Source organism: Fukomys damarensis, unplaced genomic scaffold (genome assembly GCF_012274545.1).
Source record: "Fukomys damarensis isolate Sample0158 unplaced genomic scaffold, DMR_v1.0_HiC HiC_scaffold_21, whole genome shotgun sequence".
Classification (NCBI taxonomy): Eukaryota; Metazoa; Chordata; class Mammalia; order Rodentia; family Bathyergidae; genus Fukomys; species Fukomys damarensis.
In genome coordinates, this window is record NW_022900933.1 from 7,587,871 (window position 1) to 7,612,661 (window position 24,791).

At 45.4% G+C, this 24,791-nt stretch overlaps 1 protein-coding gene across 1 annotated transcript in view; it reads left to right on the plus strand.

Annotated features, from left to right (window-relative positions):
* The window catches only part of Syne2 (spectrin repeat containing nuclear envelope protein 2), a 310,603-nt gene that overhangs the window by 1,149 nt on the left and 284,663 nt on the right, over positions 1-24,791 (plus strand). The gene's annotated exons all lie outside the window — the stretch shown is intronic.

The following is a 24,791-nucleotide window of genomic DNA, read 5'->3' on the forward strand; positions in this document are numbered from 1 at the left end:
GGGGTGGCGCTCGGACTGCCGCGATTCTAGTTCCGTTTTGATGGCTTGGGGTCTTTGTTGTCTGAAGTCGCCTTTGGGGTCTGACGGTGCCACCCATCTCCTCCTCGGTTATTTTTCCCGGGTTGAAAAAGGGCGCGCTCGGCAGGGAGGGGAGCTGCGTGTGCTATCAGCGCCGCCCAGGACGATATTAGCGGCTTTATTAGATGGAGGTGCGGAAGCCCGGGGTCACGATTGCCTCTGCAGACGCCTGTTCCTTCCGAAGTTAGCATTTTCTCCTGCCCGGTGGAAGGGAGCCTGGTGCTGGATGCCCCAGGCGCGGTCGCGTGTGAGCACCGGCAAGTCGGGCCACCCGGTGGGGCGAGCGGCAGCTCCGTCCGCTTCTCCGAAAGTTTTCATAGCTCTGAAGGCCTCGTTGCAGACACTGGGTCGCCGTGGAACGGCGGCTTCCGTCACTTTCAGGGGTGGGAAAAACAGCTGCTTTCACCTGGGAGCTGACACTCGGGTTCGTGCCCCCGAAACACCGAAAACGTCACCAGGGGAGAGCAGAGTACCCAGTTTTTATGGGATGGAATATTTTTGTGTTTACAGACCGCAGTGCATGGCCGGTTCTCTAGTTTTCTTTCTGGAAAACTGTTGAGACTCCCAAAGGCTTTTCCTGGAGTGATTACTGCAGGCCCCAGCCCCTCCACACACCCCTGGGCTGTGGGAACAGGTGCAACCTTCGTCACGTATTCCTGGGGAAGACTCCCGGGATGCTAACAGGAGTGGGAAGAGGGAATGCTTAGGACTTTGTCCCCCTGCCTCAGTTAATGAGACTGTATTTGAATAAAGAAGAAAATCAAACTAATTTGTGTCAGCCTTGTATATTAAGATAGCTTTAAAAAAAATAATCCCCAGTAACCCCCTATCGGGTGTGTAAGTTTACCCTGTTAGGGATTTTGTTAGCATTTCTGTGGACTCCTGGTGATGGTGGGGCAGGATATTGCCCGGTGTGTTTAAAAACTGAGTCACCATGGCTGTGTTTTAGGGAATGCTCTCAGGGCCTAGAGTAAGAGTTTAATGGAAAATTTTAAAAAATGGAACCAGTCCCATTTAGGTAAATGATGCAGAGAATGAAAAGCGATTTCTTCATTTGTTATTATCGTCGTATGCTTTAAATATAGGTTTTCGATTCGTGAAGTTATTCATTCATTTACTCAGACAAGCTCCCATCACATGCACGGCACTGTGCCAGGGGTGCAAAGAATGCTGGTTGCTTTTCACTTGCGCAGAGCGCTTATTTTGTTCGAGTAAATACTTGGTGTAGATGATCACGGCTTCATTCCCGTGTGTTCCTACAGAGTGTCGTGCTAGGTGCTGGAGTTAGAATGGTACCCAGGGCAGCTTCAGATCTTTTCTGTTTTGCGGAAGGCAGGCAGAAAAGAAAACATGTCACTAAGCGAATCACAGATTTTCCAGTGTGAATCAAGTGTTCACCCTCCAGAGAACCCCCAAGGACTTGACAGGCCGATGAGGGCTCCCCTCCCACACCTTCCTGACCTGCCCTGCTGCTCTCCTTTTTACTCTGACAGTGACAGCCAGACAAGCTTGCTTGTGTTTATTTAGTTATCAGTTTATTGATTGATCGCAATTTATTTTCTAAGACAGGGTCTCAGACTTGTGACCCTCCCGCCTCAGTCTCCCAGAGTGCCTGGTGTTGCCAACTCTCTCGCTTTTTGAGGACCTTGTAACTTGCCTGTCTTCTTCCTGGAATTCCTGCCTCTCCTGCCCCCTTCCCTGCTCTCTGTGTTACATCTCAGTGAGCCCTCACTGGCCCCCAGATTCAAAATCACAGCCACACTGCCAGCTCCGGGTCCTCCCCTCGTGACTTCCTGTTTGTCCCCGCAGCAGTCAGGCTGCCTGACATGTTGTATGTCATTCACTTGTTTCTTGTTTCTTCCCCACTAGATCCCACACTCCCACAGAGCTGTTTCATTCAGAGCCGAACCTTTAGAGTATGGCGCGTGCCTGGCCTAGAGTAGGTGTTTCACAGATGTTGAATGACTGTCCCGGAATGGAGTCTGGAAACTGAGTAACCAGGGGCCTGTCTCGTTACTAAGCCACCAAAGGCCTGTCTGTGTGGCTGACATTGAGCCAGACATGGAGGCCCATGCCTGTCATCTCAGTACGTGGGAGGCTGAGGCAGGAGAATGGAGAATTCAAGCCCAGCCTCTAAAGTGAGTTCAAGGCCATCCTGTACTACATGGTGAGATCTGGTCTCAAAGAGTAAGAGACAGTTGCGACTTGAAGATGAGAAGGAACTAGCCATGCTGTTGTGGTGTGGGAGATCAGGAGAAGGATGTGAGGTACGAGGTCCTTGAGGCGGATTCACCAGAAGGTCACTGTGGCTGAGGAACTCGATGATGTAGTGACAACAGATGTCAGATCCGCACCGATCTGGTATATAGGCACTAGCCCTGTGTTATGTGGCAAACACTGGCATCAGGGAGGCTTACCCAGCCTTGGAGAGGAAGCCCTTGTGTCTGACCACTGTGCCACGATGGGAAGACACCGTCCACCCTGAAGGAGAAGTTAGTCTGGTGAGGACAGTGGAGGGCGGGGTGACTCCTGGGCTGTGGGGAGGGACGCCCTCACCCCACCTGGAAGTGGGATAGCTCCCCCTGGAAAAAACAGTCATTCCCCTCATTATCATTAGGAAATATGACACCTTTAGCTGCACCTTAATTAAGAAATAATGTCGGAGGGCCTGGGATTTAGCTCAGTGGTTGTGCTGCCTGCCTTGCAAGCGCAAGGACCCGAGTTTGATCCTCAGTACAAAAAAAAAAAGAAAAAGAAGTAATGTCAAAATTAAATGCGGTAGCTTATTCTGCAATGCTTCACTGTATTTGCTTTAAGAAAATCAAAAGCAAAGGCTGGGTGTGGTGGCACAGGCCTGTAATCGCAGCACTTGGGAGGCTGAGACAGGAGGATCACTGTGAGTTTGAGACCAGCCTGGGCTACACAGTGAGTTCCAGGTCAGTCTGAACTACATAGTGAGACCCTGTCTCAAAAAACAAAAACAAAAAAAGCAAAAGCAAAATAATCAAAAGACTTGTTTTCATATATATTAATGACCTGTGAGCTGTGCTCTCTCGTCTACTTTCACTGAACAAAGAATTGCATCTGTGATTGTGTAACATGTATGTCGAAAGCCTGTGTTTTGGGGTGGGAATGGATGTCTGTGGTAGAACACCTGCCTACTGGTGTGCAGGCCATGGGTTCAATTCCCCCCACTGGAAAAGAAATGCGTGATTCTTTTTTTGGTACCTGGTATTGAACTCAGGACCACACACTTGTGAGGTGGGCGGTGGAACCACTGAGCTACATCCCCGGCATTTGACATTCCCTTTTTTCCCCCAGTCCCCTCCGCTCCAATCCCTCTTCTCCTCCTTACTTATAAAGCTTTTTTCCATATTTCATCCCCCCCTTTTTTCTTGGTAATTACATTTTATTGTGGTCAAAGAACATAGTCAGTAGGGCTTGAGTCCTTTTAAATGGCCCAGAATGTCATTTACTTTGGTAAATACTTCATGTGTGCCTGTAAAGAATGTGCAGATCAGGTCTGTCTTATCGAGGGAAGGGATATGGCATCCAGATGACTTCCCTGCTTTGTGAGTGCTTGGTTCTCAGGCGTAAAGCTGCTTTTCCCTCCCTTTTCCATTCTGGGGGTTGCACCGGGGCTGTTCTCTCACTGAGCTGCATTGCCAGCCCTTTTATTGTGGACCCCTAATTTAGGAGCTCAATTCATTCATGAGGGCTGGTTGTGACTCAGGTTGGTCGGACAAGGCTTACGCTCCTCCTCACAGCCTTGAAAGTCTCCCTCCTTTGCACAGGCAGATCTCAGCGTCCTGAGAGAGTCCCTGGCTCAGGATTTCACAACTAACTGCACACTGGAGAGAATGTCGTAATGTTCTTTCTAGAACTCTCTATCTGAGACCACCTGGAAGGACAAGTGGCCACCGTTCGGGTGGTAACTCAAAACTTTGGTTGTAAGTTACAGTTAAAATTCTAGTCGTTACCCAGGTTGTTTGTGTGTTAGGCAGATCATAACTTGAGGATCCACTGTATTTTTTATCTTGAGACAGGGTCTCCCTAGGTTACCCTTGTGATCTTCCTATCACCTTTGTGCTGGGATCACGAGTGCACCCACCCTGCCAAGCTTGTTACGTTGCAGTTACATTGGTTATAGATTCATTATTTTCTTATTAGATGAAAAAATAAAGAATTCATCTTCAGTTTATTGAAGTGTTATGTATAGTCTAATTTGTAAAGTTATCCATGTCCGTGTTGGATGGGAAACTGCAGTCTGAAATGTTCTGGGATCCCTCTAGAACATGCAGTCTGCTTGTTCCGGTTCAAGAGAACTTTCGGTCTTCTTTAGGTACTGGCAGTGTTGCAGTTTATCATCCGTGAGTAGCTGCTCTGCCTGAATTGATACATGTACCTCTCTCCAGCTCATCCAGCGGACCAACTTGTTTCGTAAATCCTTGTTGGATCCAGGCTCTGACACATAGGTGGATATCAGGGTCCCTTGCCCTTAGCCGGTTCTCTAGCAGCAGAAGACTTACCAGTAGGGGACCGTGTGGTCCTGGGACGGTGACTGGTGATCCTGGCGTGGGACAGGAACAGGGCAGAGTGGAGGCAGCTGGAGTGGCGATCTCACAGTGTGATCCGGAAGACCAGCCGCGGCCCAGCTGCAGATGGCACCTGTCTTCACTGGTCCTACACAGCAACTCTGATGCGTGCCAGTGGGTTAGATGGTCTCTGAGATTTGTTCCCAGCTCATGAAGTCTGCGCGTGGTTTAGAAATGCGGCGTTGGTGAGGAGCACCACTCAGTGCTAGTGAAAAGCCGTATAAAATGTTAATTGCAGTGTAGGTAAAACAAATTCAAAATGATAAAGTTGTGTTTGGCACTGGGGCAAAAGGAAATTGGATTTTAAAATTTTTATTCTGAAGAATTTCAAATATAGTAAAAGCAGAGATAACCGTAAAATGAACTCTTGCGTAACCATTAGTCAGTGTTGGTCGTTATTAAATCCTGCCAGCCTGGTTTTATCTGTGCCCTCACTTAGCCCCCTTATGCTGGATTATTTTAAACAAATGTCATACATCATTGCATCCGTTAAGTAATTGGACTTTGAATTATTTGGGATAGCAAGGTGCCAGGTACAAATTTTACACTGAATCACAGGAATTATAGATAAAATTTGTTGAGAGCTTATTTATATAAAAATGGGTAAAACAAAGCAACCGATGTGGACATGTGTGTGCAACTATTCCTGTAGCATACAAGTCATTGAAATTAAAAGTACACACGTTACTGTGTGGATATGAACACCTGCCGTCATGTTCTGCATTGTACTTACAGCCAGTATTCTGGAAGAGTAAGAAAGAAACACACATCTATGGCCTGCTCAAAAATGGGATTGCTGTGCTGGAGGGGAAATTTTAACTTGGAAAGCAAGCTTTGGGGAACTGCAGGTATTACCAAGGTTTGAAGGTTTTCGTGGTTTTCTGTGTACATTTAAGGGTTGTTTTCAGCAGTTATGTTGTCTCACTTGGAGATAAGAGGCATCTGGCAGTCAGGATGCTGACTAAGCTTAGAAAAGTCCTTGGTTGGGGGTTGTAGCTTGTTGGTCGAGTGTGTGAGGCCCACAACAACACACAAAATGTTACACATCTTAGTAGTGTACTCCGTGCCGTTTTGTTCTTCCTCCCTCAAAGTTAAAGGGAACATTTTGTCAGGGGTCAGGCTGAGATGGTGATGACCGGAGGGAGAAGACAGAACTGATTCCCAGAAACGTGTCCCCCATTTTCTCCTGCTTTGGTGGAGCACAGATACCCTGAGCACCCTGAGCAAACACCGGTTGTATCACCTAACAACAGATATCTTCATGCTTCGGCGTCTGTGTGATCCGTTATTAATACATCATGCCCCTGGAGTTAGCTCATTTTCATTTAAAAGTGCTAATTACTCAGGAATTTTAAAAATAAATTTGATTTTATCCCATTTTCCCACCTCAACCGGCGGGATTTTTGTCCTAAATCTAAATTCTAGCAAAATAGGCAAAGCTGTTCAAGATCATCCTTCAAGCCCCCCAACTGCCCCCCCAGATAAACCCCACAATTCAAATGTCTCCAAGCTGTTAGTCTCTCGCAAACTGTAGCCAATGATTATTTATGGGATTATTTAGTAGGGCGGTGTGAGCTAGGACTTTAGGTTCAAACCATTAGAGCTAGTGATGTAGAAAGAAAAAAAAAAAACAAAGGAATGACTATTATAAATTCTGTTTATTAAAACATTGAAGGTATGTGTTATTTATTTTTGCTGATACTGACCTCAAGCATGCTAGGTGAATGCTGTACCACTGAGCTACACTGCCAGCCCTAGCACCCTTATGTTGGGGTTGAAAATTGGTTGCTAGTGTGCCCTTGTCAAAATAGCCTTCATAGTCACTTACTTGGTGACGTGGAGTAAGGATTTTCCCTCTGTTAATAGACCTTTGTTTAAAAGAATGTTACCTGTGTAGTCTTTGTACTTTTTTTTTTTTCATTGTGGGAAGGTTCAGCTTTGTTGGGTAATAAGTAATTTTATAAAAGTGCTTCGTCCAGAGCTGGTTATAGTTCCTTCTGCCCCGCGAAGCCCACGGGTGTTTGTAATTTAGTTACAGACTCCTGGTGTGATGTCGGGAGCATGGAGGGCACGCTCACCCCTTTCTTCCTGTGAGTCACCTCCTTGTCTCGCAGTTGGCTGTGTGTTTTCTTAGCAACAGCCGCCAAGTTCAGGTTTGGGCAGGGAGAATGTGTTCTGAAATGATCCAGCATGTTCCTTCAGGCTTTGTGGGCCTGATGACTTCTAAACTCACCGTTAATGTGTATACCACTGTGAATGGGCAGAATTCCTTCCTTCCTTCCTTCCTTCCTTCCTTCTTTCTTTTTCTTTCTTTCTTCCTCCTCCTCCTCCTTTGCCTTCTTCGGTACCGGGGATCGAACTCAGGACTTTGCACTTGGGCGTCAGGTGGCAGAACCACTGAGTTAAATCCCTGGCCCACAAATACTTTTTTCATCTCTGTCTTCTAAATCACTTTTCTTCTGATTTATTTGGAGGGGTGTGGAAGTGGGTAGGTGGGAGGCTGGACAGGAAACGGGGTAAAATCATGAGTCTGGGGTGCTTTCAGTCTGCCTCTTGGCTCCTGGACTGCAGCAGAACCCATACCAGCTCTGTGAGCTCACGGGACAGAGTATATTATGGTGCCTTCAGCAGGAGTCTGCCTGCATACGGCTTCCTGCTAGAGAAAAAGTGAAACGTCTGAGGCATCCTGAAGTTGTTCAAGCACAGCTTCTGAAGTCATCCTGCCCTTGGTTCAGATTCTGGCTTTGTCACGAACTAGCCGAATTACTTGAGCCAATCCGTATAATCTCAGAGTGAAAGGGAAGCTAAAGCGCACAGGCTTTTGGAAGAGCCTGTGGTGTCCCCGAGACTCAGGTAGCAGATCGGGCCATAGCCAGATGGCAGGAAGTGTTCGTTACGGCGTTCAGTTCCGGAGGGCAGCTCCCAAGGCTGGGGGTGGGGACTCAGGGGCATCAGGAAGGCACCGGACTTGGTCTCCAGTGCTTCACAACTGGGAGAGACGGCCTCACCGACCACCCAGGGGGTCTGCACAGACTCACGCGGTGGAAGCCCGCAGGGCGCCTGGGCGCTGTAAACAGCCCATGAACACCCGCTTTGGGGAAGGAGAGCTCACTGCGCAGCACGTTGGAGCTGGGCAGCATACATAGCTGGGCCTGCAGCAATTCAAGTGGGGTCTTTATGGCTGCAGAGGTGAGGAGGGCAGATTTCCGGCTGCAGAAAAGCACAGGTACACGGCAGAGTGTGGTGGGAGAGGAGATAGAGATGCTTTGGGTGAGATCGTGGGGGCTCTGCATGCAGGAGTGGTCAGGCTGTATTTGCAAACTCAGTGGGAACCGGGGAGTGGCCTGGTTTGAGCTGTTTCCTATAAATGCTCACTGTGATCCTCCTGCCTCAGCCTCTGAAATACTGGGATTTTAGATTGTACCGCCACACTTAGCAAGAACGTGGTTCATTAACGGGGTTCACTGAAGAAAGAAAAATTGATAGTAATATGTAGTTCTCAATTGTATATGTAAGAGTTCTTTTGGGGGGATATTCTACCAGCTTCAGTTCCTTTATTCTTTGTGTTTGATGTTCTTTTCCTTAGCCACATAAGTTTCAAGAATAACGTGGCACATACCACTCACAACAGGAAAAAAGTTGGCTTCTGTTTGCACAGGGTGCTTAGCATTGGGAGTTGCCACATCTATAAGTTTGGTGCTCTGTTAATTATATCTTCAGAAGTGTGTTAATGGAGCTTGAGCCCTGCTGTGCTATGCAGGGAAAGAGAATCTGTAGAAAAATGTTGGCCAATAGGAGAAAGTCATTCTACTCTTACTAGTGTAGATTTTTAGTTTTGTTTTGTTTTTTGTACCGGGGATCAAACAAGACCCTGTGCTTGGGAGCCAGGTGTGGTGCCATTGAGCTAAATCCCCAGCCCGTTAGTGTAGTTTGATTGAGGGGCAGTGGTGAGAATTTGGAAGCTGAAAGGGTTTATGCCTATGGGTCAGAAATCAGATCGATGCTGAGTCATTTCTCATGCCTGTTCTGAAGCGAGGTGTGTCTCCAGGTTTATATCACCACAGTGCTTACCCAGACGTGTGTACCTCAAACAAAGGGTTTTGATAGGAAAGAGTTACATCTCCCTTACCACTGTGACTAGAGCCTGTCTAGCCACCCTAAATATTTATCTGTTAGTTTTGGCAGATTGGGGCCATCTTGATGTTTTAAATTTTTGTTTTGTTTTGTTTTTGAGACAGGGTTTCGTCGTATAGTTCAGGCTGGCTTTGAGCTCACTACATAGCCCAGGCTGGTCTCGAACTCACAGTGATCCTCCTGCCTCAGCCTCCCAAGTAGCTGAGACTACCACACCACTGTGCCTGCCTTGAACATTGATTTCATTTTCAGAGCACATCTCATGTATAATTGTATCTTTTAGCCCCTAAGAACGGATCCTGATCCTAAGCGAGTGGATCCTGAGGTGGCTGTGTCTTCCCCGGGTGGCCCTTGCACTGCTATCCACACTCACGTGCTCTGTATCATTTCTGTCTCCAAGGAGAGGGTTGCTCTCTGCCTGTGGGTTTCCCCGTGCCCTGCAGGATGTCAGGGACCTTCCTTCTCCCTCTTATTTCTCACGTTCTAATCTCACTCCTTTCCTTTCAGAGCTACCTAACTGCTGGAGTCATTTAAGATTTTTTTCTCTTATTTCTCATGAAACAGAACCATTTGGGTCACAGTGGGTAAAAGCTTACTCTAACAAGCCCTGTTTTAGTGGATTTGGAGAGGCAAGTGGGACAGAGAGAAGTTTGCATTTTCTTTAATCGGCTCCCCTTTGTTAGAAGAGGAAATGTGTAGTCCTGGGTTAGGGCCATGGAAGCAGACGGAAGTCTGGTAAGAATTTGAGTGGCTTTTAAAATTCAGTTTTTTTTGGTCGTTACACAAATCTCTCTCACGCATGGGTGCGCGCGCGCACACACACACACACACACACACACACACACACGCCCACAAGCAGCGTTTCTTCCCTCTGTTATTTTCACTTTCCATTCTTGCAGTCTTTCCCTTAGACATGATCTCGGTGGACGGTTGCATGTTTTTATTTTAGTATTTCTAAATTCTTGTAAACTTCCCAGTGATTGGTCAAAGTATGTAGAATTTGAACTTTTTTCCTTTCCACCTAGATATTTGGTATCAGAGTTTATTCCTGAGTTTTCACAAAGGTAGGTTCTTATTTTAGACTGTGGTTCCTAAGCCTGATAAACATCACTTTTAATGTATGATAAATACTCTTGGATTGCCTTTCAGATCAGTGACATACCCAGGGTTAGAATTTAGAGACCTGGAGTTTCTCATTTGTTGCTAAACCAGTTCTGTTGGTTAATTTATTATACAAGTTTGCAACATTGAACTGCAACATTAGGTAAAAACATGTTTGTTTTTTCCTTGCTGTTCTTTTTCTTTTTTGAATGAGAGAGCAGGGCAGAGCTGTGAATAGACCTTTTACATAGCCGCATTTTAGTTTGGCCATTGGATTAGTCTGTTTACTTCAAGTGGCAAAAGCTCATGTAGTATAACCTATGGTGAAATGCTTTGGCGAACCGCAGCAAGCGAGAGGTTTCTTACTGTTGTGATTAAGGACGTGGATTTTGAGCCTGAAATGCCTGAGCACCATCTGTCTTTCCTAGGGATTGACTCCAGGGCCTTTGTGCTGAGCTACACCCCAGCCCTTTCTATTTATTTTTAAATTTTGAGACAAGGTCTTGCTGAGTTGCCAAGACTGGGATTAAATTTGTGATTCTCCTGCCTCAGCCTTCCAGAGTGCTGGGATTATAGATATGTTTCTGGTGCAAAGTGATGTTTCTTGGTACATGTATTTTGGGGGCTGGGGTTGAAATCAGGACTATTTTTCTGGGGAAGCTTTTTCTGTCTTGTTTGTTTTGGTTTATTGAGACTACATAACCCAGGCTGTCCTCCAAGTTGTGAGCTTCCTTCTCAGCCTCCTGAGTGCTGGGGTTCTAGGCACGCATTGCCATGCCTTTTTCTATGGGAAGGACTTTGACACAAGGAAAAGATATTTTTTAGCAGCGTCATAGTTTTGAAGTTCCATGAAAAGAAAAGAATTTTGTACACATGGTCATTGGAGGTAAAAGATTGTGGGAAGTTTAATCATAGAAAAGTAGTAAGTTGTAGGTATTATAATGTGCTAGAAGATACACTAAAGAAAAAGCATTCTCAGAAATAGGAAAGTTTTTTATTAGAGCCAGATAAATTTCTAATGGAATCACTGTGTGTGCTACAAGTAGCCACAGAGATAACCTTAGTAGGCACAAAAGCCATTCCAGTCTTGTCCTGAGATGCTAGGCCCTCCTACCAGATCTTAACATTGTGTCCAAGTGCTGGCAAATATGTATCTTTAGGGAAGACTTAGAAACAGTTCTGGTTGGTTCTCTTGAGGTAAAAAAGAAATGGAAACAAGTTTGCAGGGCACCAGCAGGAATGATTTCAGAGTTGCAGAAACCCAATCCAGGGCTTTCCAGAAACTCCCCCCACCTCCTCTGTTGGATTTCAGCTACTTTGAACAAAGGGGTACCAGTTAAGCTAGAAAAGACAACCCTCTTTGAGCCCTACTAAGCAAGCAGTTAGAATTCTGGGAGCTGACAGCTAGGAGAGACTGAGTCTGAACTCAGATTTGGGTCCTTGCAGATAGCGGAACCACTGAGCTAAGTCCCTGACCCAAAGAAGCAAAGATTTTAAAGAGAAGCACAAACTCAAAAATAAGAGAAGAGAGCACTAATTTGGGGGAAGATTTACTTTTTTTTTTTGGAGATGCGGTCTTGCTATATAGTTCAGATTGGCCATGAACTCACTGTATACCCAAAGCTGGCCTTGAGTTTGTGGCAGTTTTCCTGCTTCAGCCTGTGTGTGTGTGTGTGTGTGTGTGTATTATATGTATTACCACATCTGGTGGAATTTGAATTTTTAAAAAGCTTTTACAAGTATTTCCTTAAAATTTTAGCATAAAAATTATTACCTAAAATGTGGCTTTAAGAGATGTTATTTTTTTAAAAAGTCATAGCTGGGGATTTAGCTCAGCATTTCCACCACCTGCCTTGCAAGCTGAAGGACCCGAGTTCAATTCCCAGTACCAAAAAAAAAAAAAAAAAGTCATAGAACCATATCAACTTATGTATAACTTATGTATATAAGTATATAACTTACATATAACTTATGTATCAGAGAGGATTGATAAAAAAATTGAACGTGTACTGTGGTATTCCTGATAACAGCTATGAATTATGATTCTGGGTTTGTTCCAGACAGTTTTATATTCTTGAGTAAATCACCGTTAGTGTTATTTTGTCCATCTCAGGAATATCATGAATTTATAAAATAATCTGTAAGCACAACCACATAAAAGTAGATTGGCCCCTCCCTTCCTGGCCCTCACTGGCCTCTCTGACCCTGGCCACGCAGCTTGGCTCTGAGGCTGGTGAGCAAGGTGGGTCAGGACCCCTCCTGTGCATGGCTGTGCTGTGCTGGTGAGGCAGAGGGTGTTGTCCTCGGGGCTTACACTGTGTGTCCCATGGAGTGCAGTGGGCTCGTTAGAGGCCTGGGCTTCACCCTCTGGTTAATTCAGCTCAGAATTTAGAACCCAGCACTGCTCCCGCCCTCTTACCTCACCGGGGAGGGCCCAGAAGTCCCGGATGCCCAGGTCCTGCAGCTCCTTGGCAGAACCAGGAGTAAAACTGCACCCTCCAGATTCCTGGCTCGGAACTATGGCTGGCACACATGTACACGTGTACACCTGTGCACGCGCACGCGGCATGTACAATAAAGTCATCATGATAAGTACTTAGTTGATTTGGTCTCCTAGTTAAGAAATAAAACATTTTCATAATTCTGAGTTTTATATTTATCATACAATTTCGTTTTAAAAATAGTACTGGAGATTGAACACAGAAAAGCACTGAACTACATCCCCAACCCTTTTAATTTTTCTTTTTTTTTGAAGTCCAAGCTAGCCTCAAACTCTTGGAGTTTCTCCTGCTTCAGCCTCCCAAGTGTTGGGATGGGATTACAGGCAGGTACCACCACGCCTGGCCCCTAGCACTTTAAATTTTTGAGACAGAGTCTCACTATGTAGCCTAGGCGGGACTCAAACTCGTGATCCTCCTGCCTCAGCCTCCCAGAGTGCTGGGATTCCAGGCGTGGGCCACCACACCAGGTTCAGGTGCATTTCCTTATGGTTTTGTAGCACACAGATGACAAGGTACGTGCAGCCCAGAATAGATGACGCAAACAACAGAGTCAGTGCAGAATCAGCCCCAAAGCTCCAAGTGGAACAGTAGTTTACAGCTCTCCACCTTCACTGTAAGTTCTATGTTCTTTTGCAACTTGCATTCTCCCCGGCAACTGTGAAACTCTTCCAAACAACACGAAGAAATGCGATTCATTCATTTTCGTTGTTTAATATTCTTCTTTATGAATATGAAATCTTAAAAATGAATTGATTTTGATAGCTCTTATGTCCCCTTCTAGGTAGACGTTTGTTCGTATCTTTTAATTATTTTCCTGTTGGGTTCGTGATTTTTAAGGAGATTGTTCTTATGTTTTGGAGGCATAGTCCTCATTAACGTGTCCATGAGACACATAAGCCCTGTAGCACTCTGCCTTTCTAGGGTTACTGAAGCCTCGTCCATCTGTGTACATCTGAGGGCCGTGTACAGTGTGCTCTGGAGAATGTGAAATGTGCAGACAGAGCTGTCTGAGTGTTACTGTGCTTGTGACTGCGGTTATAAACGTTCCTTTATTTAACATGCATATGACATAGTCTTAAAATTCTTTTTTTTTTTTTTGAGACCAGGTCTCACTATGTTGCCCCAGCTGACCTCAAACTTGGGACCCTCCTGTCTCAGCCTCCCAAGTAGTGGGGTTACAAGTGTGCACCACTGCACCAACTTTTAAAATCCTTGAGTGTAAGGATTCACTTGAGAGCCCTGTATTTCCGTGGTCATGCAGATAGATGAAGGTGGAGTCCTGACCGAATCCGAAAATGTGAGAATAAAGCCTTTACAGGATGTTATAAAACTCTCAGGTTTTTCCTCCACTAAATAAGCGGATCATCATTGGTACTGTTGCTTCTTGATTGAACCATAGAATTTAAAGGAAGCTATTGGGTGTATGGAATGACTGAGCCATCATTCAGGTCTTTGCAGAAATTTGTTTATTTAAATCATTTGGGTGGCTGTTGCTCTGTGTTCCCCTTCCGCCCTAGGTTGATGTGAGAGGTATGCAGAGCGCTGTGTATTGGGTTGTAGTATCTGCTGTCTGGAATGCAGTTGCTTTCAAGGATCTTAAACCCTGGGATTAGGACAGTTAAACCTTTGTTGCCCTGGAGAGTAATCTTTCTGTTTATTCTGCTGTTTGGGCCTCTGGGCTTCCTTTCCTCAGTCCCTGGATCCTTCTTAAAATAGCCTGTAGTCGGGATCTGTTAGGTTTCTCTCCCTACAAGCATCAACATTGTGTTCATTGTGATTCTTTTAGGTCTTTCTTGTAGTTGTGCAAAAGGGCACAAACTCTGGGGAGTGTGTTTAGTTCTCGAGTGCCTCTCTGGGACCGCTGCTCTCTGGTGGTTGGGAGCTACAGAGTATCTCCGTTTGCTGGACGTCAGAGGCAGAGCAGTGGGAGGGCTCAGAAAGAAAATCTCCACGCCCTGGAGCTGTCTTATCTAAAAAACTGCTATCTCCCTAGGCTCCTCTATCTTGGGAATGGCAGGAACTTTAGAGTTTGGGATATTGTTTTAGAAAAAAGATGTTTGTTTAATTTTAGAGGCAGAAAATACTTTGAGCCTGTTTGCCATAATTGCTTTTTTTAGAAAAGAAACTTCAGTGGATTTTACAAGTGGGTAATCTCAAAGGGAAAACAAAAATTTTACTAAAAGACTTGGCAGTACATAAACACTCTGAGAACAAGTCCTCAATTTTTATTTTAGCTTTTTATGTTTTCTTAGTCAAGATGAATATTACCACAATAGTGGTAATGAAAAACAGTGGTTGTGAAATTCTCCTTTTCCTTGCATTTCTTGCCATATAACTTAATGTGACGATGTTACAAAACCAAAAACACCAAAGGTGAAAGCATTTAAAGAAATTTTGTTGGTGGTACAATGGTACAAGGGGCTTGACGTTAACTTCAGCAAAGGAGCACAGTTCTCCCAGATGGTATCAGGCAAATTAGATTTTGTAATCCTTATGATCATGTGGATTAAAAAACAAACTTTTGGTGTTTGACTTTAATAATCTTGATTTATTGGGTGGGGGAGGGGTTCTTTCTTCCTTCCCTTCCTCCCTCTTTCCCTCCTTTCCTTCCTTTCTTTGTCTTTTGAGGCAGGGTCTCCCTTTGTAGTTCAGGCTGGCTCTGAATTCACTATGTAGCCCAGGCTGGCCTTGAACTCTCAGGAATCCTCCTGACTCAGCCTCCCAAATGCTGGGATTATAGTCATGTGCCATCACACCTGGTGGTGGGAAGGGTTATTTTTTTTACTGAGACTTGACCTTCTAGTAAAATGTAGGGTATAACATAGATAAAAACCTAATATCACAGGCTGAGGTGTAGCTCAGTGGTAGAACAGTTGCCTAGCATGCTCAAGGCCTTGGATTTGATCCCCAGCACTGCAAAACAATATCTAACCTCTCCCGCAGACAGCAGTGACAGCAAAACAAAGCAAAACAAAGCAAAAGCAAAATACAAAAGACCAGGGTTGCAGAACAAACCTTTCTTCCCACAGGGATTTGTGAGCCTCTGTGAGTTAATGTGATTCCCAAAGCCCTTACCAGACAGAACTCTTCTGAAAGATTCACAGTGACCATGCAGCATCTTACGGTGACATCACTTCCTCCTTCTACTGGGTCTTGTGTTTGGGGTGGAGGAGGTCAGTGGTTTTCCTGGACCAGGTCATGAAGTCATCTCTTGCTTTCCTGGTATCAGGCATTCATGGGACATTGCACACAGGGGTCGGTGAAGAGTCAGTACTCTGCCTGAGACTAACAGAAGACAGGAAAGAGGTGGAATAAGGAACAGCCATCCATAGCAGCCACAGCCAGGAGGGGGGCCTCACATCTTGGACAATAAGACTTTGAAATGTCAATACTTAATTAAAAATGCTTTTGCATGAATCCTTTCTAAGCAGGTGTATTTGAGGGACCAACAGTGTGTGGGACAAGGGGCAGCCAAGGATGCTGACGCCCCTCCCGGAAACTGAAACAATCCCATTTTTTGAATGTTCCTTCTCTCATCTCTGCTGTAGGATTTCAGCGGGGACTCAAATAGGGGGTCCGGACTCCACATTTTCTCTGTGTGTTCCCTGTTGGGTGGGTTCCGGGATTTAAAGCGGCAAAGCCTGACCATATTCAATTCTCTGGTTGGTTCCAGGACCTCTGCCTCCCTAGGGGCCACAGGGAGCCCGGCAGAGGAAGGGGAGGGCAGCAGGGGGCGATTTTTTTTTTGTACCGGAAATTGAACTCAGGACCTTGTGCTTGCAAGGCAGGAGGTGGCACCACTGAGGTAAATCCCCCTGCCCAGGGATTTTGTATTCTGATTCCAGGGCTTCAGGGAAATACGTTTCATTATCAGTTCAGCTAAAGTGTATCTTTTCTTGGCTCCTAACTCCATTCTGTGTTAGGGCTCTGTGTTTTGTACAAATACAAGTATGGACTTGGTGGTTGTGGACTGAATTGGTTGTTTAAAATTATTTCATTCTAGGGTCGGGATTTAGCTCAGTGGTTTTGCTGCCTGCTTCACAAGCACTAGGTCCCGAGTTCTATCCCCAGTACCAAAAAAAAAAAAAAAAAAGAAAAAAGTTATTTAATTCTAATAGTGGATACTATTCTATTTCTTAAACAAGCCAGAACAATTAGGCGAGATGTATTCCTTTTGACTGTGTTGATGGTTACTTTTGGTGGACAGAAAAACTAAGAAAGCACCGTGATTGGTACAGAGCTTCCCAGTGTCAGGGAGAGAGTAAGAGAGCAGAAAGTCCCGCTCCTGGGTGCTCAGCCTGACCCTTAGTCCAGCAGACCTGTTATTGAGGATGAGCATCCTCTCAGCCAGAAATAGACCAGTCGAGGCCTAAGTCAGTTTTTTTTTTTTTTTTTTTTTTTAAAGGAGGAAAGTTTTATTTTCCCTAACGATTTGTAGAGGTCCATAGTCAGCTGGCTCCAAGGCAGGGTGGCCTGGCAGAGGAGAAACAGTCCATGGTGTGGCAGGCAGAAGGCAGCAAAGCAGTGAAGCAGCAGCCTGCCTTCCCCTTTTATCTCATCCCAAGTCTTTTGGGTTGTGTCACCCACACCTTCCCATTTTCGTTGATGATAGACCAGTTAGTGAACAATCCAGCACCACACACCCTTAATCCTAGCATCACACACCCTAGATCCATCCCTTTCCAAAAAGCCCCACCTCATACTGTATGAGGCCTCGGGGGACACCTAGAAACAAGCCATAATGCAGTATATGTCACTGGGAGTGGGGATTTAACATTTCTTTTTTTTTTTTCAGCTTTAATTGAGTTTATTGGTACATTTTAGGGATACAGTACAGTTACATTCATTGTTGGGATCTTGTACCTCTACATGACAGGTCTTGGTTCTCATTTTTTCCCCTTGACCGTGCCCTCCCTTCACCCCCTCCTCCCCTTCCTCTTTACAAACACTTCATTTCCATTTTTTCATTTTCTCCTATTTTTTTCTTTTCCCTTATTAGTTTTCCCCTACCCATCTCACCTTCCCTACACCTTTAGCCCCTTTCTTCCCATTTCACAATGTCAGTAATCTTATTAGGATCTTATGTATTATTATTGATACAGTTCTGGAAACATTAGCCACAGTAATTAGACAAGAGAAAGAAATTAAAGCAATAAAGATAGGAAAGGAAGAAGTTAAACTGTCATTTGCTGATGATATGATACTCTACATTGAAGACCCAAAAAACTCCACGAAAAGACTTCTAGACTTAATTGACAGATTCAGTAGAGTAGCTGGATACAAGGTGAACACCCAAAAATCAATAGCCTTCTTGTACACAAATAACAGACTCACTGAGAGAGAAATTAGGGAAACAATTCCTTTCACAATAGCACCTAAAGTCAGTTTTGATCACTCGTCTCCAAGGATGAAAGGATGAAGGATCCATTAATTTGCTGGGTAATTGCTTCCCCCCACCCCCAGGATAAGAGAAAAACAAAACCAAAGTTGTCAGTCATCAAAAATGGCATAGCCACTTTTGCTAATAAATTATGCTTGGACCTGGGAAATATCCAGCTCTATAAATATATTATGGAAACCTCCAGGGTGCGGGGGAGTACCCACAACTGTTTTATATGTAAAAATAGCAGTCAAAAGAAGTTGGAGAGAAAAGTAAGGTCTTTAACCTAGAACATTAGGCAGAAGAGGAACCATGATTCATAACTGAAACTTCACTTTTTTATGTTTATTACCTCTCATTGCCAAAAATTGGTCAGTTTAGAAAGAATAGGTCAAATGTTTGGCAAGAGGATTTATTTAGGGGGAACGATTTATACAAAAACTTAGCTGAGCTTTTCTCTTTTCCCTGCTAAGACATGGCTGACTTGTCTGCTTACATTCATACTTTGCCTTAGTGGAGATTAAGAAGACCACTGAAACGGAAATGAGAATCATCTCCACCTTTTGGTATTAGGTTTTTAAAATTTTTTATTTTTTGAGGCAGGGTCTCACTATGTAGTTGAGACTGACCTGGAACTGTAGCCCAGGCTGGTCTCGAACTCACAGTGATCCTCCTGCCTCAGCCTCCCGAGTGATGGGATTACAGGCATGTGCCACCATGCCCTGTTTAGGTATTTTTTTTATTTTTTAAATGTTTGGCACCAGGGGTTGAATCCATGGCCCTTGTGCTAAACGCTAAACTATATCTGTAACCCTTTTTATGTTTCATTATGAGAAAGGATCTCACGGAATCACTGACTTGCCCAGGCCAGGCTTGGAATTTGTGATTGTCCTGCCTCAACCTCACAGAGTGCTGGGATTAGATGCGTGTGCCATGATTGTGCTCAGCTTCTCCATATTAATCTTATGATTGGCACAGACTCAGGGAGCGTTTCTGAAGATCTGTAGTGCTCTGAAGCGCCACCATTCATATCTTCTGGGTTTACCCAGGTTTTGTTAGAACAAGCCCGTAAGTGGAACTTGAAGTTTAACCGTGGAGGGAGGCGCATTGTGCCTTCCATAACGAGTGTTTGCTGAGTGGGCAACCCTTTCCTGTCCCATTCGCTGGTCTGCTGACTTTCCGCTGCGCTTGCCTGGCCCCTGCAGGGCTGTCTGTCTCAGGCCCGCCTTTCTGTATTTGACAGCCTGGGAGTTGGCATCGGCCACACATGGTGTGGTTTGGGTGTCATGTGAGCGAGTGGTGGCTGTGAAATGGTTCCCGGGGGCACAGGTGTGACCCACCCAGCGCGGCTGGCAGGCTGGGCTCCTTGGCCAGTCCAGGTGTGCCTGGCCACCCTTTGCTTACAGCTGTGGTCCTCGGGCGTGGAGGGTCGTAAGCAGCAGTCCTAAGCGGAGGAGTCAGAGCCACCCCAGAGGGTCCGGGCCCTTGCTCATGTAGGAATAATAAAAACGGAGGAAGAATGCGGCCCCTTCCTGCCGTGAGGGGAGGGGTGCACACGAGAGGTCTGTTTGGTGCTGAGGGGTGGGATTCGTCCTGTCTCAGAGGCAGGCGGCCTGGCGTATCTGGAGCCAGAGTGAGTGAGTTTGTCTCAGTATCTGATGACAGAAGCCTCTTCCGTGTGTGCTTTATCACAAGATTAACTGCAAAGTCTTTTTCTTGTGGCAGATAACTCTCCCTTCTCAGGCTGGGAAGGAGACCCAGCACCACTAGAAAATAACTTTGGTGGTGCGGAGTTCACTTGGCCTGGTCTCCCGGGGACTTCTGAACACCTGGGCGATGACCACAGTGCCTCAGGGGCACCCCGGCCACTGTGCTCAGGAGGAGCAGCTGAGCCCACCCAGGGGCCCTCTCTGAGCTCCAGCAGGTCCACGAGGTCTGCAGCCTTTCATTGGCCCCCAGAAAGCCTTCTGGGGTTCGTGGCCCCGCGAAGGAAGGTGGAAAGGTGGTAGCCGGTTTGTCGTGGACTCTTAACTGTGTGCAGGGAGACAGGGGACAGTGACCACGTGACTCTGTTGAGAATGGGGGTCCCCCACATTCATCCCAGGCCCGGGACCAAGGAGGAAAGTTAAATTTACTCAGATCGGTAAACAGCAGCGGACCAAACTAGTTCTGCCCTTTGTCCTCCTGACTCTCACATAACTCACAGATACCGTAAGGTTAAATTCTTCACTTAGCATGCTGCTGCTGTTTGTTTTTTGTTTTCTTGGGGTGCTGGGAATTAAACCCAGTGCCTTGTGCATGCTGGGCACTAAGCCCCACTACATTCCAGCCCTCTTCGCATAGTGGAAAAGCAGGAGGAGAATCCAGCAAACTAGTGACGGGTATTATGGGGATTTGTGAGGCGGTAGGACCAACAGCGGGGGATCAAGGGATCACAGTGGCCCAGCAAACTAAATCTCTAAAGGAAAGGGTTTAGGGTTTTTATCTTTACTAACCACAAATCACATTCTCAAGGAAACATTTTCTTTTCTGATTATTTTTTATTATAGAGGTAATCACTTTATACATTCTGTGTATTTTTTTTTCCCAGCTGATGAAAGGGATGTAAAAAAGGATGATGTTTTGTGGCTTTATTTTATTTTTATTTTTCTTGGTACCAGGTATTGAACTTGGGACCTAGTACTTGCAAGGCAGGCGGCGGAACCACTGAGTTAAATCCCCGGCCCATGTTTTATGGTTTTAAAAGAATGTGTGGGAGTTACATTTTTCATTTAGAAACAAAGGTAGCCGTAATGCTACAAGTGTTTAATAAGATTACAGCACACACCTATAATGTCAGCATTCTGGGAGGCTGAGGCTGGAGGATCACAAGTTCAAGCCCAGCCTGGGAAGCTTGGCAAGTTAGCAAGACCTGGGTCAAAATAAAATTGATAGAAAGGGCTGGGGACATAGCTCACTCTGAAGGCCTGGCGTTCAAGTCCTAGAACTGCAAAAACTAACCAACAAACAAACGTCGACCAAACCGCCCCAAATTATGTTGCGTCACTACCCAAACTATTTTTATTTTTGCATTTTTACTTTTTAGCTGTCCACATGCATACATGTCGCCCAGTGGCGTTTCTGTTGAACACCTATATTTGTATTCTGTGTACCGTAGTATTTTCTTATTTAGTTTTTCCATAAACTTTACCGTGTTCGCTTTTGTTTGATTAATTTTGTTATGGTGCTATGCCATAATTTGCCAAGCATTCCCATTTTTTGTTTTGTTTGTTTTTTTATTTTTTGAGACAGGGTCTCACTATGTAGTTGAGACTGACCTGGAACTCACTGTGTAGCCCAGGCTGGTCTCGAACTCACAGCGATCCTCCTGCCTCAGCCTCCCGAGTGCTGGGATTACAGGCGTGAGCCACCATGCCCGGCAAGCATCCCATATTTTTGAGGATCCATATCTGCACGCGTGCGTGTGTGTGTGTGTGTGTATTTTTTTGCTTCTAAATAATTAGGGTAGATTTTCAGGAGTGGTATTACTGGTACAAGTTATGTAAACGTCTTTTTTTTTCCAAATTTTATCCCATTCTTCCTCCTCAAGCCTCTTGCCTCCCTATGCACAGAAGCTGTTTCCATTCTTCCTTCTACTTTCACTTTTTTCTCGTCCCTTGCTTTTATATGAGCATTCCTGTGATTGAGCCTACATGTCAGTATATTGGTGTCTAAGACGGTTACTGCGAATCTAGTGTGACAGAATGTAGTAGCAGCATGGCGGTTCCTTTGTCTACCTGAGAGGTTGAATATGTATCGGTTTAGCTTGTCTTCAAGGAAACTTCGTATCTTTAATCTACCTATGAAGCTGTTACCTGCATAATTGTTTCTTGTTTGCATTTATTTTGTAAGGTGTTGTTATAGAATAAATATTAGATCCTTTGAATTAGAGAAGTAACAGATTAATTTCTCTAAAGAAATGGAGAAATTCAAATGAGTTCCCCTCAGTAAATTAAGCTGCCACAGCATGAGGCAGTTGCTCTGTGTGTGTGTGTATGTGTGTGTGTGTGTGTGTGTGTGTGTGTGTGTCTGGTGGTTAAAACACCACTGAGGAAATACAAACCCCTCTCCCTACCTCTCATCTCTGGCCTTGCGTAGCCATTAGGACAAAGAGCATAGCTGCTGACGTCCTTCCCCGAAATTTCATTCCTCTTTAAAATACAGTCATGTTTGAGTGCCAGGCAGGCATGGCAGTGCATGCCCGTAACCCCAGGGCTCTGGGAAGCTGAGGCAGGACAGTCACAAGTTTGAACACAGCCCATGCAACTGGGAGAATTAGCAAGACCCTGTCTCAAATATAAAAATTTTAAAAAGAGGTAGTGATATAAAGACTCTGGGTTCAGTCCGCAGTACTAGGGCAAAAAAGTATGAGAGGAAGAATTTGACGTTCAAATATTCCGTCAAAGGTAAAATGGTAAGACCTACAGCAGTCCTGTTGTTGCAGTGTGCTGTTTATTGATCTTGTTTGCGTGGCCTGTGGGCTCTGTGAGGCAGTGGGGCTGTGGATCCCTGTGTCATGGCAGAGGAGGAGAACGCTCAGCCGCCCAGCCAGGGCATGCTGTCAGTACAGTGCAGATCCAGACCAGGAGTACTTAGGCCTGGTGTCCTGAAGTCACCACCCAGAGCCTCGGAATCAGGCGGATAAATTAGTAAGAACCAGAGTCCCATACATGGCTTTAGAGACCAATGCAGCAACTCATAGTCACCCCAGAAACATGAAACCATAGCCTATATAGTTTGGATTTAGTGGGTCAAGGAATTCCCATTGCTGTTGATCGAAAACAGGGTTGGTGCTCTTGAAAGACTAAATGACATGATTGTGTGGAAAGTTGACTCTGTCTCATTTTGGAGGGGGGAAGGTGGACCCGGAATGAGGTGTGACCGGCCGAGTCACTTGGGGTGGGGGCCTTGCGTTTTCATGAGCCTTGACCTAACTGTCACAAGGTTTCACTTATACGAGAAACCCAACGTGTAAGTGAAGAGCAACATAAAAGACAGTAGGAAGCAGGGAGGGAGATCTTTGGTAAGGGAGGGCACCGAGCTGGAGGGAGAGGGGTGCAGGGACGCGGGAGGGTTGTAAGAAGATTTACGACGGGTTAGGTACATGTCCCAGCCCCCACGAGGATCGCCATCATTGTGTACTAGTAAAAGCAAAAGTAAAAAAATAATTGCCGATATGACTAATATCCACTTCGGAGAAGTCGTATGAAAATTAAAGGACATAGACTCCGTAAATGCTTACTTTGTAAAATCACAAAGCACAGTATGCGAGCAACGCTTTATTATGAATTCATTGGTGACTATGCTTTGGTTTTTCTTTACTTCATTTTTAAAATTCAGTGTCAAGCATGTGCTTCTAAACTCCGATTTTTATTTGACCATAAAGAAATTAGAGACAGTTGGTTTGTGGACATAATCTCCGTGCACGATGCCTCTCTCACCCGGCGCTCTCTTGTCGTTTCTGACTGGAATGCGTGGAGTGTGTAGACTCTGACTCTGTGGGTGGTCAGCGTGACCTGTGCCTCCACTCCGCGTAGTCCTTGGCCTCAGGAGTTATCTGCATTCTATCTGGGGGGTTTTGGCCTTTGATGTTTGGAAATGTTGGACTCCAAACTAGAGCTTTTCACTGCTAGGACAGAATTCTGCTGCTGAGCTGTATCCCAGCCCTGAGGCTTTATTTTTGTGTAAGGTTTATCACATTTTGTAATGACGATTTATGTTTAATCACAATCAATTTCATAAACATAGAAAAGCGCAAAGTAAGTGGTGGCATAGGCCTATAATCGCAGGACACTGGGAAGCCGAGGCAGGAGGGTCACAGGTTTGAACTAACCTGGGCAACAGCTCCTTAGCAAGGCCCTGTCTCCAAATTAACAAAGGGCTGGGGATGTAGTCTTTTGCTAGTCCTGGGTTCAGTGCCCCATACCTTCAAACAAAGCAAAACAAAACGTGTTGACCTTGTGTGATACAGGAGAGATTAGTCAGTTTTGTGTTTAGATTCTTGTTTACCCCGAATCATTGGCTTTGTCTATTTTATTCTTTACTCATACCTTCTACAGAACAGAACAAGGAACTGTGCTTTCACTGGTGGGATCTTTCCCCGTGTATCACGTTGCGGTGGCCAGCTTTCCATTCTGCTGTCAACTGCCTGAGTGAATCTGGTTATTCAGAGAAAGGATTTATTTTGGCTCATAGTTTGAGAGGTTTCAGAGGTGCTGTAGACCCATTGCTTTTCAGCCTCTGGTCAGAGGGAGACGGCGTGTGGCAGGAGAGCCTGGAAGAGCCAAACTGTTCAGCTCAGGCCTTGGCTGCAACAGAGAAGAGACTTGTGTGGGGTCCTGCAACCCCCTGGCAGGGCACCTGTGACCACAGACCCTCTACCAGGCCCCACCTGGAGAGTGTTCATGACCCTGCGATAGCTGCAAGCTTGGGACCGGCCCTCTGATGCGTAGGCCTTTTGGGGAACATCCCAGACCGCAGCCCAGCAAGGTGTCATCCGTTGTTCAGGATGTGCACAGCACTCACCAGTATAGCCAAGCATCCACTGATAGCATTGATCTGAAGTAGGTCTTCTGCGCTGGGCAGCGGGTACGTGTGTATAATTCTCTGGTGTGAGACACTGACAGTGTAAATGAGGATCAAAATGTATAACAGATAATGTGAAATAGGAAGAAAGGGTACAAAGGGGAAGGGGTGGTGGGAGGGGAAAGGAGACAAGGGAAACGAATAAATGTGAGAAAAGGAAAACAATGGAAACAAAGTCTTTGTGAATAGGGAAGGGGAAAATGAGAACGAAGATGCATCGTGTGGAGGTACAGATTCCCAGCGATGAATGTCAGTACATCGTGTACCTAAAATGTACCCACAGACGTAATGAATAAAATCAGGCGTATGGAAGGAGTAAAAGAAAAGATAATAGGAAGTGAGACAGTTGTTTTTTTAAAGGAAAGGAGGCCAAGCGAT